General features: G+C 41.6%; 1 protein-coding gene across 2 annotated transcripts in view; it reads left to right on the top strand.

Moving 5' to 3' along the window:
• LOC121607623 (cell migration inducing hyaluronidase 1) overlaps window positions 1–14,490 on the top strand; it is a 167,894-nt gene that overhangs the window by 24,855 nt on the left and 128,549 nt on the right. Inside the window, exon 1 of one of the 2 annotated variants that reach the window (XM_041938543.1) lies at window positions 11,490–11,592. The exons of the other annotated variant lie outside the window; for it this stretch is intronic. The gene's annotated coding sequence lies outside the window, so the exon portion shown is untranslated. Of the gene's footprint in view, window positions 1–11,489; window positions 11,593–14,490 lie in introns of those variants that run through there. 2 annotated transcript variants of the gene reach the window in all.

Here is a 14,490-nt window from a genome sequence, read left to right as displayed (position 1 = left end):
GCAGATTAGACGGTGCGTGGTGGCAAGGCTGAGCCCTGTTCTTCAAACGGCGTCATTCATCCAGCTATAACACGCTATCATCAGGCTGAAATAATCGTGTTTAACAGCTGCAGGTGAACTATCTGTTGCCCGCCTGTCTGTCTGCTGCAGGGGTCACAGAGTCGGTGCTCCAGGTCAACCTCTCTATAGGTTTAGAAAGATGTTTTGGTGTCAGGCTGACACAGTTCAATCCAGTTTAATCCTATACTGTATTTATCTTTTGAGGTAACTGTAATTTAAGGTATTCGTACTTTGAGTATTTTCATTTTATGCTGCTTCGTACTCCACGACAATTCTGTGGCACAATTATAGCCTAGTACTAAAGATATTCTCAGTTTATAAAATATGACACGCTGTTATAGATTATGTAAAATGGTTAAAATGAGCTCCACCTCAATCAGCTAACACAGTCAAATACTTCAGTGAATAACATTACTCAATGCAGTGTTTTATACTGATGTGATTTTATATCTAAAGGATCTGAATGCTTCCTCCAGCTTTGGTTGAAGTGATTCCTGTTGTACTTGGCTCTGCGTTTATGTTGCTCAGATAGGCGCAGCTTGCCAAATGTTAAATGTGAAATAAGGAGCAGGTTTTTATGCTCTGACTTTGTAGCCTTTCTAGAAATGTAAAGTTGATGGACCCACAGAGAATTATCACCAACTTTGCAGTTCTTCTCAGTTTGACAGAGCCTTTTAATGCTTTTCAACTCACTGATCTGACTTTATGGGCCACAACTCTTCTGCTCTCATCAACTGCATTGCCAGCAGCAGGCATGATCCCTGACCAGCTTCCCTCCTGCCAGTACTGCCATTTGGGTTTTATAGGGCCAGTGTGGAAGCTACCTGACTTAAGTAACTGTGTCTTTACTTCAGGATGAACTCGTACCAATATATTTCCTAATTTAAAAACTACTTTGTGCTTCAGTAGTTAAGGGTGAAGAAGGGTGTCCGTCTGCTTTAATAATGGACCATTATGCGTGTACCTGCATGTTTAAAAGCATTAACAGTTTAACAGAATTTTTATAGGGCGCTTTGATGATGAGAGCTTAAAGAAATGTTTCCAGGAGTTTTCCTCTAAAAACCTCTGTCCTTTGATTGTTCCACAACATTGTGAGTACATACATTGAGACATGTTAAGCTCTGTTTACCTTTTTGTCAGCTGTCAGCAGGTGTCATTGATTTTTGCAGCCCAGCTCTTAGGTGTGTGATAGCCTGGAGGGGTGGTTCACACCTGCTCTTTAGTTGTAAAGGTTTGCAAAAGAGACACGTGCCTCCTCCAAGATGCACATCCAGCACTGAGGACATGGCTCTGCTCAGGGCCATGCTTGAATATGTCTCAACTTTAGCCATGCTGCTCATTACGCTGGTTTCACACACAGAATAAAACAGCTGCACCTGGAGGGGAGCGAGAAGCCTCTTACAGCAGCTTTCTCAGCTTCTTTTCTGCAGACCCTGCCAAGCTCTTACTGTCATGTTTGCTACAAGAAGATCAACTGTGTTACACTGCTAGTACCAGTTAGATAGCTTGCAAACTGCATCTTGTATGGCTCTTTGATCCCTTTCTCTCTGTGACACAAGTGTGCTTGAGGTTGAACAAAGTGAAAAGACTTTCTGATGAGAACCTCTCAGGCTGAATGATTCACAGAAAACCATTATATATGTGGGGCACATGCACAGTGCAGCATCAGTTAGTAATAATGACAAATATGTGCTAAACACATCAGAGGTGGTTAACTATTTAAGGTCTGTCACTTCATGCACAAACATAGTACAGCTGAAGGGTTGAATCCAAGCACTGATAGTCAGAAGCAGCTGTTATCACAGTGCATATGCACAATTAAACAGTTAATTTGACTGTGTGTGTGCATATGTGTATGGGTGTGTGTGAGAAGGACAGGGAAGAAAGAGGGAGAAGGCAAGGTGGCAGAAATGACTACATGAGAGCTGCGTCATGCGAGAATTCAAGACAGAAAAATTAGACGCAAGATGGGAGAAGGGATTTGCACAGCTCTGACAATGAGATGCTGTGGAGCGAAGCTGAGCTATGCTACCACGCTATCTGTGCATTTAAGGTGTGTGTGTGGTTGTGTGTAAATACACGTGGATGTGTGTGTAGGTTCGCAAAAGACAGAAAGGGAAAGGAAATCAAAGAGAAACAGGGGAGATCCTAACTGCTTTGGAAAGACCGATGGGTCTTGTCCAATGGGACACCAGGATTTGGATTCAAACCGAATCTTGCACTCAGGTGTAATTCAAAAGGCCTGGTGAGGTCTTTGCGCCGTTTGATTGTTCTGGCTTTTTTATTTACATGTGTGCCAATCTATGTTCAACCACATGGTGAGGGCTGGACGCCTCTGTATGAAATCTTCACTAAACTTAATGCATGAAACAACCTTCATTTTTAAAAACAACAGCAACATATGGCAGTGTTTGGCTATTTAGTTGTGTCCATGATCGAACTATAGGAATACCAGCACCTTGCAAAATGAATAAAATACAATCTATTTTATTTAACAGAATAATGGGTTTCAGGTGTGCTTCCATAAGTACAAAGGTGTCTTTAATATCTAATTTGCATTTAAACATAATTAATCAAGGATTAGCTGATTGAGTTTATCATGAGCAAACTGTAGTAAGGGTTGCTGAAAATGGACATTTGCAGTTTTATGTTAATAATTAAGTATTTTGTGTTTTTTCTCTAGACTCACTGGAAACTTGCCTGAATATGATGTTTTATAATCCAGTTGTTCTGCTTTGAAGCTAAGGTTAAAGGCTGTAAAAGACAAATACAGTTTTCACATAACAGGTCAAGTGTCCCACTTAACCTTTGATTTATTTAAAACTTTTGTTGTCTGTCTGTTCAAAATGCTTTTGTCTTGCTGTCTTTGATGGTGTTACGCTACCAGTCCTCAATTAGATTGTCATTCAGTCTGGTGCATTAATCGCCCAACTGCTGCAGTATAATTTAAAGCTGGGATGCACACACATCATTTTCTGGGAAAATTACAGCTCTGAGTTGGGTGTTGTGTCTGATTGGACCAGATTGGACAGAGTCTGGTACACAAGCACAAAACTAGGACAATGAAAGTCTCAAAGCTACATTTTCACATAGGGCCAGGTCAAGACAGGGCCTCAAGTCTAGGTAGTGAAGCAAACTCTTAACATTTCACTTTATATTGTGCTCTGTTTCATATTCCCAAACTAATTTTTGATTAAATGAACAAAAACACGTCTTGAGCTTTGTGGCACCTTGAGTTATGGCACCTCCTGGGCAGTTCCCCACTTGGTAATTGGCAACATCAACATCACCAAGTGGGCGAAATAATGATTTTAAAAAGATGGCACAAAACTGCAAAACAGTTCAGCACTGTATATGAGACCGTGATAGTCCTCAGCCTGTTTGACTTGTGCAAGCCTTACTAAAATCCATCATATGTTTAGGAATCCTGCTTCTAATAACATCACTTCATCATCATGCTAATGCCATTACTTGTAATTTCATTACCAAAATTCAGTGTGAGTGCACTTTGGATCAGCTGCAAGGACTTTTAAAGCCATGATAAATTAGATTCACTTCTCCAATTTTCTGTCTGAAGGCATTTTCCTGTTAAAGAACTGGCATGGTGTTCGGAGGAAATGCTGGGAAATGGTGGCTGGAGTATTCAGCGCCTGTGAAGGGGAGAGGAATAGGAGTGAGGAGTGAAAGGGCTTTATTATAGAGCTGCTATTAGTGTGCAGTTCACTGCTTTTTGGGAAGTTTCCTAGGTCGACCATGGGCCAGTGCACAGCGCCTCAACGTTCCTGCACTGCTGGGACAGACAGAATGGATGGACTGATGGAATGACTGCATATCTGTCAGGGCGGCTGTCAGTGCAAGTGGTTAAGTGCATGTATGTGGAAGAAGGTGTGAAAAGTTCAATCAAGTGAGTGCTGACTTGATGGACAAAGAAAAGCGTGAAAAAGAAATAGGATCTACCTGCCCTTCGGAATTAGGTTTTAAATTATGTCTGAAGCTTGTAAGCTTCCCTTTGGAATTACAGTAAGCAAATAAAGAATAAAGTTATGGAGGGACAGTGGCAGCGGTGTAGAGAGGCAGCTGTGCTTTTCCATCCTCCTCCATCATCTCTGTTCTCTTCCTTTTTATCTGTCTATGACTTCTCTGTCTGAATATTTGATACTCACCGTACACTCGGAGGTGACCCCACACTAACTGCTCTCAGTCTCCTTCAGCCAGGAAATATTTGGGCCATTTTCTTCAGGAATGTTGGAGTGAAACTCTCCTCCCAGAGCGTGTTAGTGTTCAGCATGGTTACGCTCTGTTGTTGCCAAATTAAAAAGAACTGGCTTCAGACTGTGATCCCAATGGGAAGGACCGGCTGATCTGAGTACAGTTAGGGTCAAAGGTCCAAGGTCCCAACTCACTGGCTTGTTTAGCCATTACTGTGGTAAAATAAGTATCCATAGCGTAGCTTCGCTACCTTAACGTCTGGAAGGACAGGGAATTTTAGGTGGAATTTGTTGTACCACACTGCATTATGCGGTTTTTATTATTCTAGGTGAATTCGTTGATTTAATTAATTTAACAGTTAGTGATTGTATGAGCTATGCAGCTGTCTTCACTGCCAGATTAGACTCATTGATGGAAAAATAAACTCAAACAAATGTAGGTCCATTTTCCCCGTTTATGTCACACTCCACAGGTAATATACGAATGTCCCTCAGAAAGCATGTGGAGGAGTTATTTGGATTGTGCCTGAAAGTGCCTGTTTTTGTCTCCATGCAGAGAAACAGAGAGGAAGGATCCCCGTTGTAGATGAAAACAGTTTGTTTAATCCCTGGACAATGTGCGGGGTGTTTACAGTCTGCTGCCGTCAGCTTTCCTGTATCTGTGTGTGGAAACCGAACAGCATTTTCAGCCGGCAGTGAGGTGTCTGTTACGCTCAAGACTCTACTTGCTTTTCTCTATTTATGTCCTCCTCTGTCGCCTCTGTTTCTCTTCTGATGGTTATCATATTTAAAAGCCAGGCTGGGTTTGATCTTTATTTCCAATGATAGATTCTTCTTTTCACCAAGCACAGGATTGTTTTACAACGGGGAATCCATCTCTTTCTCTCTCGGTCAGACATGATGGATTTGGCGTGGGATGCCAGGGCCGCTTCGGGGATTTGCTGGCTCGCAGCCTTTATGGCCGTGATTGAGTGTGAATGTCTTAAATCGTGGCACTTCACGTCAGCCTGGGATAAGATGACTGGCTGAGCTGTCCCTCTGTGTCTTTGTCTGTCATCCTCCTCCTGCTTCTGCCCCTCTGCTACGCTTCTTTATCCGTCGTCTGGCTCTCACTTCACTTCCTTTCATTTTCATTCATTTGACTTTAGTGGCTCCTTTATTAACCTGACATGTGACACCATGAATTGGAAGCTGAAGGGGACAAAATTAATTACATCCACCATGAAACAATAACAATTAAATTAAACCAGATTAGTTATGTGCTAATCTATGTTTTGGCTATACCTACAGCTGTAGCAAGCAAGATTTATATTATAAGAATACACTCATAAGCCTAAAGCCCCATTTAGATGGGATTTATTCCTCTTGGGAAGGTTGGCTGATTTGAATACTTGCTACACTCACTGATTTTCATCCCTTCTGGAACACACATCACTGCTTTTTCTTGCCCTACGCCAATATTAAACCAGTCTTCCCAGAACTCACATTCAGGTTGATTTACTAAATAAATTAAAATCAGTGCTGCAAAATCTTGCATTGCCGCATGTTTTCAATTTAGTGGCTTCTCATAAAGGCTGATGATGTACTGTAGATGGGCTGAGTTTCGTAGATGGGGATGTTTTCTGACATTTCTCTGTTGTGTCACTGTATATTGAATCCCTTTGGGTTTTGGACTGTTAGTTGGACTTGTAGGGTGTCTTGATGGAGACTTAAATGGCTGGATTAACCTATTTGGGCCTGTGGTGTGTTCTCGCATTTTCTACTGACAAACCAACAAATGATGTATGATTTAATAACAACCTGTTCTTTCTCAAATGTACTCCAGCACACTGTTGATGTTTCCTACATATACGAACAGCCTCCGTGCCAAAAACAGTGCTTGAAGCCTCTGCTGGCCCTTCAGTCTCTGATGCAGCAGTCAGTAAGAACAACTCTGTTTTGGCAGCAATTTGTCTACATTTCTTTCTCCAATATGTTGTGGCCTCAGATGTGAGAACTATGAAATATATATTGTGTTGTTTCAAGTGGCTGGAGCAGACAGCACAAATGTCTTTCCCATTTCTCTCTGTGCATTAGGGGCAGATAGCAGACATTTGTTTTGTGATCTAAGATTTGACTTGTGAAATAAATAAAGATATTTCTAAGAATTTCAGGTTTGAACTCCACTTAGGTTGTACACTAAGGCAATACTGCAAGTGTCAGTGTGGCTTTTGAATCAGGCCGTCTTACTTCTACAGCAGACCCTGACTCCTGGTTACACTTCATGAAAACCTGAGTAAGCTAATGCAAAGTTGGTCTTAGTGCTGTAAAGCAATCAGCTGCCAATCTACTGAATTAATGATTTAATGGCACTGTTGGATGATACATTACCAAATATATACAAAACACACTGATCCCTAGTTACATATTTGTATTAATTCAGCACATATAACATTGAGCTTTTTGTAGATTTAGTAAATGTATAATGATTACCATTGCTCTTTATGTCACTTCAGTGGATGTGTTTACAGCAGGAAGACAGTCTGTAATAATGAATGCTGAGTCCAAGAGCTCAGATTCTGGAGGCAGATGGTTGTGGTTCCATTATCAGCACCAGCTGGGCAGGTGTTTCACAGTCCATGGATGATGATGAATTATGGTATGAGACACTGCATATTGCAAAACGTACTGCATATTAATATTTTCATATTTACTTATTGTTCACATGCCCATGTGCTCAAAGCAAGTCTCGGAACAGGGACAGAGCTGCAGAGTGCCCAGAGGTCTCATTTATAATTTCTTAAGCAGAAACCCATGTATGAGTAGTTATTTATGTGATGTGGAAATGATCTCCAAACAAAGACTTGACCAAGTCGTTTTCCTGCTAATGGCACAGGACATAATCCTGTGACTGTGTGATAGGAATTATCAATGAAGGGTGAGAGGAATTAGCTGACCTACCTGCCTTCAGTCTCCTCTGCCATCACTCTTCTCTTTTGTTACATGGCTATTCCTGACTGACCCTCATCTGTGCTTTCATTCCATAACATTTATTATAGCATTGGAACGTAAGCAGACCAATCGGAGATGTTCTTAAACTAGGCTCAACAATAAACCACTGAACATTTTTAGAAAATGCGGCCCCAGGTGAGCCAGCTTCACACCGGCTTGAATAGCAGCAGGCAGGGTTTGTTCTCACTGTGAATAGCAGCGCATCACTCAAAGGATTACCTGTTCTCCGCTCACACATTCATCCACTGCCTACTGTTTGCTGCTGGCAGTGTGCGCTCTCTGAATGGTGGCTGGACCCCAGAACGTGTCCCAGAGGAGGCTGAGCGTGTTGCTGCTGGCAGCTAAGACCGTGAATCTCCAAAATTTCAGCTGCTCTGAGATGAAGGAAACACAGAATATGATGCACTGGTCTTTCATTACTGTGTGTGTGACGGGTGTGTAAAATCTTTCAGTGTGATTTCTGAGCACACCAAATGTCATCATGATTTAAACAATTCCTCCTGCTGTTGTTTGGGGCCATTCAGTATTATGCTGTGTTTAACTGGTCAGAAACAGTAGATCGCACACACACACACACACACACTCATTATTCCCCTAGGAAGAAGTTTGTTGTAGCTGCTGTGCTGCTCCTCAGGCACATCAGACACGCCTGCTGAAAGGCTTTTTGTGTCAGAGCTTTGAGCAATCAGAGTAACAGCAGCCAAACAAGGTATTCACCAGCAGTTTCCCATCCTCTCCCCAAATCACACCCTGCTCCAAACATACAGCTCAATCACCGCCTGCTGTCTCTGTGTCACAGCTCTGCTCAGAATGCATTTGAATATACTGTCTGTTTTCTCTACACTTCTTTACACCACTGCCATGGACTACTGCACACTACACCATATACTTCATCTTTAAAGCCAAAGATAAACATGTCAAGATAATATTGCTACAATGTGCAATAAACACTGAAGAAATCTATTGATTAGAGCGGCATCACTGAACATATTAAATCTGGAATCATCTTTTTTTTTTGTTATTTAAGCAATACATCACGACAGGCCATGATATGTGCTCATTATATCACAGCTAAGGGGCGTTCTTCGGCCCGACGCGAAGCAGAGGGACGAAAACCCCCTTAGCTTTACCAATAAGCATTACCTTAGCGGTTACCAATAATGGCAATATGGAAGAAGAATACACAATAATTTTCATGTAGTTTTTAATTAAATAGAATTACATATTATCTAATAAAATAGCCCCTCTGTGAAAAAAATAGTCCCACCTCTCCGTACGTTAGCTCTGCTTGTCGTCTATTCCTCACCTTTTTTTCAGATAAAGTCACTGCTCAGTCAACTCTACCCTTGCTAACCCTATCTGGAGGTGAAAGTTAACCTTAAACATGTGAATTCAACTAATTTAGTCTATTTGTCAAAACACCGCAGCAACTTTTTGCTATCTAACAGTTTGTTGTCATGGAGACGTTGTTGCTTCTCTGTCAATCAGCCCCGTAACGTAAACATGCGAGGCCCCCCGCAGTTAACTATGAGTGAGTGGTCCGGAAGAATCCACCCAAAACAATGAATATCATGACTTTAAAAGCGCCAAATTACTTGTCTTAATGAATTTCTTTAGTAAATAATGTGAAGAATTGTAAACTATCAATTCCATGAGGCTGTTCAATAAGTGACAGATCAGCCTGCAGAGCACTCAGTCTCTGTCAAGGTGCTGATCCTGTGACTGTCATTATAGCCTAAGGGAGCTGTCCGTGGTCCGCGATGTGACTCCTAATTACTCATTGACGCACAGTGCAGGATTTTACAATCTAATCTAATAATAATACGACCCATCTGACAATAATGACAACATTGAAGAGGTATACACAATCATGGAAACATTGTTGCTTCCCCAAAGCGGAGTGATCTGCTGTGATAAGGCTTTTTAGAACGGTAGGCGTGATATATGCTCATTATATCACAGTTAACAGCCAATCAGATTGCCGGAATTCACCTTTCTGTTTTATAAATGAATATAATACACTGACACAACAGAGCACTGTTGGGCTGACAGTGTGTTGTTGTGTGTAACAGTCAGATCTCTTGATGACACCTGCAGTGAGGGGAATATTTTGCTGATACTTGTTGCAGTGGTGGCCTAAAGGTTGGACAGGTGGGCTATTGCCCGGGAGCTCTCTGGTTTCATCCCTGGACTTGGCAGATAAACTCTGATAAATCTGGGTGGTTGAAGTTAAAGACCGGCAATTATAGCTCCTCTTGAAGTCCTTAACCCTGAACTGCTTCAGTGAAGCTGCTTGGACGCAAGCGACTGCGGAAGTGTGAACTGGACCTCTTTGAAAAAAAAGAACATGTCTCTCATTGAAACTTCACTGTCTAGTGCCAAAATCAGGGCTGTATTATTTGTCCAAAGCCTCGGTTTATGACCAAACACCTACAAAATTCACATTCCCATCAACCTCGGCTGTACTTTGTCTGTAGTGCTAATTAGCGGATGTCATTATGCTAACAGCCAGAGATGACAAAGATGATAAAATTGTACCTGCCAAACATCCAAATGTTTCCCTTGTCATTGTGAATATGTTGGCATGCTGACATATTCGTATGCTCAGGATTTAGAAACGCATGGAGAGAAGTGACACAGCAGAGAGCAGACGGATCAATGAAGAGATACGGTCTGTGAGCAGCATCAGCCTGATTATCCAGTTTGGGCTAAGAAACAATATTCATGCAAATCTTGCTATATTAATCATGTCATATTGGGAACCACTTCCTCTTTTTTAAGCTGTAACCTGGATGGGAGACGCATCAGGAAACGTTTGCTGTCTGAAAGCACATTCAGTCGTTTACTGTGAAAAAAGGCAATGTATGCTGAAGTGTTGATTCACATACTGAGACATGAAAATTGCAGTGTATTGCAGAGTACTCCCTTCAGGCAGCATGAGGCAGTTTTCACTGCAGGCTTTAATAAACTGTTGAGTGCAGTCCTCCTTCACCAACATGGGATACAGTCTGTAAATGGCTAGTAGTTTGGTATTTTTGCTGCTACCTTTGCTGTTATCTAAATGGATGCAAAGGAAGGGAACGACTTAGACATGCACATCATCATGTCAGCGTCTCTGCGTCTGATGTTGTTGGAAGTTAAGGAAAAAGATTGGAATACTAAATTATGTAAAAAAAAGTAAATAAATAGGGAAGTGGGTATAAATGCAAAATGAAATCAGTGACAACTTGGCCTATTCGATCTTCATGAAAGTCTAATAAGCAGGATGGGTTGCTGAGAGTCAATATGAGCTATCAGAGAGGGCCTGAGCAGGGAAAAGATGGGGACAGATAGAGTTATTGTGGAGGGAGAAGACTGAGCAGAATCCCTCTGTCTTTCTCTCTCTCAGCATTTAGAGTTGAATCACAGTTTGGACCACTAAATCAATACAGCGTCACCTTTTTTTTTTCTTTGCTCTGAATCTGGAGTAGTGGATCGATGTACACGATGCAATGTTCATTAATCAAAACGATGCTGTATTAATTTCTGGTGCTTGTCTGAAGGGCAGGAGGAGGACTGTATTGTTTGTGCCATCTTATTGGTCTTGGGAGATAAGCTCAAGTTCCCCTTTGCCTCTTTCTCGGACTTATCTGTGGGTCTTATCTCTGGCCACTGCGTCACGTCATGGACAAAAGACAGCCTCTCTGAAAAACAACTTTGGTGTTTCACTCTCAGACACACTTTGTCCTGTCTGTCACACCAGTGTAGGTCAGAGTGTTTCAAAGGTACCATGTTGTTTTCTGTGCACTGTAATTAAGTACAGCACTGGATGTTAGAGCAATGATTGTTCCATTATTTAGTGTTGACGCAGCCCTGAGAGAGACGCACTCACAGACACACAATTATTTCAAGGCCAAGTGTTGTTTGTTGTTTTTTTTTTTTTTTTTTTGCTTTTTACACTATGTATTTGTCAGCATGTCCCAGCTTGTCAGGGTGAGATTAAGCTCTGAACGATGTTATTATGATCATGTTGAAACTCATGTGAGTGCTGCGGATGCATGTGTGTGCCTGCACGACGGTGCGAGTGTTGACAGGTCAGTGAATTGGGGATTAGACTTGTGAAATGACAACAATGTAGTGGAAGGTATTTAGGCCCTGACTGTATCCCAGTGGCAGGGAGGTACAGCATTGGTATTTGCAGAGATGGTGCGTATTTACTGGGCTAAGGGCAAAGCTGCAGGAGCATAATTACCAGTTTCGAAGGGGAAATGGTTGTTAAGGAACATCTGGATGCTGGTCCACTTATGGAGGACAGCAGGTGTGGTGGACAAGTTTACAGAGCTGCACAATTAAGGTATTTATGCTTTCTCCCTGGAAACCTTTCTGCTGTCTTACAGGACTGATGGTCATGTAGCAGCACAGTGGACAGTAGAGCTGCCAAGTGGGAGGAGATCTGTCAGGTGTCCTGTTCATTTTCTGCTGTTAAATCATCACTGCAAGGAATGAACAACTGAGTCAGGAAATGGCTGTGAACATAGAAAAATGAAAGGAAAACCACAGTTTATTACATCTCCCAAACTGCATTTTGATACAAAACATCCAATCACTGGGCTTGAAATTCAGTTCAGTGCACTGGTACAGCAAGCTAGAACTCAGATGAGACACTTGGCAGTTTAAATGATTGTCTCTTGGATTCTGGGTCAGCTTTGGATGAATTTGTTCCAAATTACAATTACAATTCTGAGTCAGCTCTGATTCACACCTTTGAATGGCTTCTTCTCCATAGCAACTGCGGCTGAGGCTCATGGGTATTGTGGTATTTAGAGCTATCCACGATGCCAGCTGGGCAGGAAAAAAAACAAAAACTGGAGCTGAGCCAGGATTATCTTGGGAGGCTATTTTCTGTTTGTCTGTTGTTCCCTGGCCAGGTGTTGAAATAATTAAAACTAATGGTCATAACATACACCTGTAATGTCAATACATTATCTAGGAGACTGTTCTTTTGTTCAAGCACATTGATGATTTAAAAGAAAATGAAAAACACTTGCAGAAACATGGTTCTTTCTCTTTGCCACTGTGTGCAGAGGCATTCAAACCTGACCTTTGACCTCCTGTTAAAGATGTTTGAGGATGACTTAAGACATTATTTTGATTCTGTTTATTCTGCTTAAGAGTCAGTTCAACATCCAATAAGTAAAAAGCAAAGATGCTTTTATATTTTCATTTCCCTCTCTCTTTTGGATCGTACGCTATGCATGCTCATGGGTACTCGTTCTCTCTCCCTCTGTCGAAAAGACAGACGTAGAGACCAGCAGGGGTTCCAATTAGACTGTGATAACAAATGTGTGTGTGTGTGTGTGTGTGTCAACTTTATGAGAACTAATTTGAACTTTAGACCTTGGGGGTGAGGACAGTTTTGGAAAGTGTGGACATTTTGGCCTGTCCTCACTTTCAGACAGACCTTTAAAGGGCTGCTGGAGGGTTCAGACGTGGTTTTACGGGTTAGCTTAGAATTAGGTTTAGGGTTAGACATTAAGTTGTGATGGTTAAAGTTAGGGTAAGGGACTGTGCATGTGTGTGTGTGTGTGTGTGTGTGTGTGTGTGTGTGTATTGGTTTGGCCTGCTTTCAAGAGAAGAGGCACCACAGGTTTTCTGCCTGGCTGAAAAGCTTTAACCCTGCTGAGCCCAGCTGGGGGCACAGGGAGGCAGATGTGAACTCCAGGAAACACTGATGTAATATTTATCAGCGCCATCAAATCTGCATGGAAATTCTCTGTTGGTAACATGGTAGAGGAAGTATTGCTGCAAAATGAGATATACACCCACTGCTGTTAACTGACAACCCATGAGTAATGATTGCTAACACAGAATTAATATTTAAGGTTCAGTTCTGCCACCACCAAAAAGCATATTTTCCCACAGACCCTTCATGGTTTTTAGCCACACAGATGATTTTATCCACTGTTATCTACTGTTTTTTTTTTTTTTTTTCTGTCAGGATTCTGTGTTCAGACTAACACCACGACCCTGATACAGTGGAAGTGAATAGAATTTGATGTGATGCTCAGTGTATTGAAAAAAGTAAACTGAAAAACTCAACAGTAAGATCTCCTTCAGGAAGCAGTTTAACTGAAGATGTTCCACAGAGCACAGCGTCACTGTTTGTGTTGGCAACTATTTTCTGTTGAAGGCAGAGATTGAAGTGTGTGGTGGTGTGAAGACCAGTCAGAAATCTCAACTGGTTGCTGTAGCCAGCTAGTCTTCTTTGTGGTTGGAAACCTGTCAGTGCATTTCAGTCAGTGAAAACAAATTATTACTTTTTAGAGTCTGCCACACTTGAAAGGGGTGAAAAGGTTGAAAAGTTAAATTCTACAAATTTCTATGTGGAAATGTGAATATTTTTAACCATTTATCTTATGAATAGAACAGCAAGTCCTCCAAAATAAAGGAAGAATACATCATTTGTCATTACCTTCCAAAATGACCCATGTTAAGGTGACAAACTAATCAAATGTCAGCTAAGTTATTTTTTCTACCCTTAGCTTTTATTAGCGTTTCCATCTTTGAACAGAGACAGAGGCTACCATCTCAAACCCACATGTGCGATTTACCCTCACTGTGAATGAGGTCTAAGCTGAAGTCATGACAGCAAAGTCACTTCTGTTTGTTCGTGAAAGGCTGAGTCCAGATTAGCTTTTCACACACACTGATCACAAGGTTAAGAAGAAATGTCCATGCTCAGTCCCAAAGTGCGTGTTCCTCCTTTCTACTCAAGTTTTGGTCGGATTGAGGCAAACATTGACAGAAGGCAAACGTATGGGTAAGTCTTACACTTTGAGCTGGTAGTAAATGGAAAACAGTCAACCACGTCCCATGCTTTGCTGAACTATTCTTCCACCCTGCAAGGTTTTGTCGTGCTAGAACAAAGTTAGGATTCTTTTGCCACTAACCTAAACAACTCACACAACCACGAGAGAGTTCATTAGCATTTTCTCCACATTTTTCTTCTCACTTTCTATTAAAAGAGGACCTTCACTGTTAACCATAGACATCAGAGGTCCTCATACAGCAAGACAGATCATTTGAGTGTGTGGAGACAATTGGTCTATTGATCTATTTTTAGGAATCAGTTTGCCAGTGAAAACTGGTAAAACCTATAAACTCTGAGCCTAAAACATACGTACATTAGATGCGACACTGATTGGGGTTGTAGGTCTCCAAATGTTAAAATAAGCAGGGCAAATGCAGAGGG

Source organism: Chelmon rostratus, chromosome 1 (genome assembly GCF_017976325.1).
Source record: "Chelmon rostratus isolate fCheRos1 chromosome 1, fCheRos1.pri, whole genome shotgun sequence".
Lineage (NCBI taxonomy): Eukaryota > Metazoa > Chordata > Actinopteri > Chaetodontiformes > Chaetodontidae > Chelmon > Chelmon rostratus.
This window is presented reverse-complemented; position numbering and strand designations above follow the sequence as displayed.